The sequence below is a fragment of the Cibotium barometz genome, chromosome 41 (genome assembly GCF_041138505.1).
Source record: "Cibotium barometz isolate CiBa-2024 chromosome 41, ASM4113850v1, whole genome shotgun sequence".
Lineage (NCBI taxonomy): Eukaryota > Viridiplantae > Streptophyta > Polypodiopsida > Cyatheales > Cibotiaceae > Cibotium > Cibotium barometz.
The window spans coordinates 7083897-7086221 of NC_141086.1; positions in this window are offsets into that span (position 1 = coordinate 7083897).

A 2325-nucleotide genomic window follows, 5' to 3' on the forward strand; every position below is an offset into this window, starting at 1 on the left:
AAAAGGCGCAAAGGTAAACAAGAAGGCAACCACAAGCAATAAAAGCAACCGGTAAAGGAAGTAGTAGCTAGGGGATAAGACAAACCCAAAGAGGCCAATAAAGTGAAAGTAATAGCCATTAAAGGGAAAGAAAAAGCACCTAGCCACAAAAAAAAACCAACAAGCAAAAGCACAAGCAAATGCAATTGGGAACATGAGCAAGGCCGGGCACTGGACAAAAAATGCAGGTTGGGCAAGGAAGCAAAAGAGTAAAAGCTAGCAACAAGGCACCACATGTAAGAAGAACCATCAAAGCACACAAAGCTGGCAAAAGCCCACGAACCAACAACCGATTTACCTGACAAAAGCAACCCAGAAAGAAGCCCAAAGAAGAGAAGACGATGAAGACTAGTGAAAGTGAGGAATTTTTCCATCTATCCCCTTTGAACCACTACGACTGCCAATTCGTCCATAATTTGACACAACTTGTGAGCCCACCTCAAAACACCACCTTAGTTGAACCATTGATTGACAAGTGGTCCATCAAACCCCACTGACATCTACTTAACCCTCATTTACTACTTATTTTAGCTCCCCACACACTAAGTGTGATAAATTTTCTAAAGCTTCCTTTTACTACTTATTTTGGATCCCCACCACTCAGGAGTGTTAGCACTCCCCACGAAGAGGGTAGAGTTAGTACACTCTTGACCATAAAGTCCAAAAGAAAATCTTGCAAAGTCCAAACCCGAATTAGCTTCAATTTTAAAATAGACCCTTGTAAGTTTTTGGTTTGCATTGAATGCTCTTCACACACATCATTTCACCATCGGCACTTATATTCATAGACCTGGGTAGTTTTCCCTACCATGTGGTCCATATGGCACCAATCCACGCACCCATATGGCACCAATCCACGCACCCATGCCTCTTGTTGATCATGCCTAATAGTCTCATCTACACCTTACTACTACAGACACTTCAACATTAGATCCCATTCTAGCAAGTCGCATCCATGCCCCATGCCCACACTTCGCATGCTTGCCTTCAATCTGGTTGTCTTTTCTTTTCTTCATTGAGGCTTATTCTTGCTAATTCCAACCTTCTTTCAAGCCATAAACCACAATTTCGGTGTACCTGCATAATCACAAGAGCTATTAGCCTTCCATCTGTGCACAACACAGCATGCATGGACTTTATGAATATGTCCACTAGAGAATCCTCTATCTTGCCCAATCAAATGGACAGCAAAACCATGGTTTAAATCCATGCACCTAAATGGAGATCTTTACACAAACAATAATTCAATTAATTGAGTGCTTCATGAGGTAGAGATGACTAAAGGTTCAAAGAAAAGCTACATATGCCTAAGGTTAGCTTCTACATCGCATATAATACCTTTCATGCAGCCTTGATAAGCTACCTACTACCAAGGCTACCAAAAGATTATCATAACATGCCTTGCATCAGTCCCAAATCTACCACTTAACCTTGCACACCAACTTCACTGCGTATCATAGACCATCCACACCTCTCTAGTAGTAGCACCAACCTTAGTGACACAACAACATAGTCATCATTAGAAAGGGCATATGTTAACCACTTCATATGCTAACATGGTTTTACCTACCCGACCTACTGTAAGGCCCTTCCATCACTCTGCCATCTTACCCATTTGAACATGCACCTATCTTTTGTAAGTAGGTGCGAGACTTTATAAAGTGGTCTTACTATGAGCTTAATGTCAAATAGGGAAAGTCTGACTTTTTGTACATATGTACTTTTGACTAAAACTAATGGTCCATGACTATCCCCATTGCACAGATCTATAGCCTCACGCAAGAGGAAAGTGAGATAATGCGAGAGTACATTTTCCGAACCAAGTATCTCCATAAGAGATGCAACCCCCATGAAAGACTAAAATGATCTATCACTCATCAATCAATTTATTAATTATCTCAAGACTAAGAAGCTTCACGACTATCTATACAAGTCTAGCACACTATGTATTTGATGAGGGCAAGTCTAGCACACTATGTATTTGATGAGGGTTACTATGAGGCAATAGACCTAGTATAGACAATCTGTAAGATAGGGATGTAGAAGACCGAAATGATCTATCACTCATTAATCTATTTATGACCTAGTATAGACAATCTCTAAGATAGGGATGTAGAAGATCGAAATGATCACTCAATGATCGATTTATGACCTAGTATAGACAGTCTCTAAGATAGGGATGTAGAAGACCGAAATGATCTATCACTCATTGATCAATTTATGATCAATCTTAAGACCAAGAGGCTTCACGACCATCTCTACATGTCTAGACACACTACATCTTTG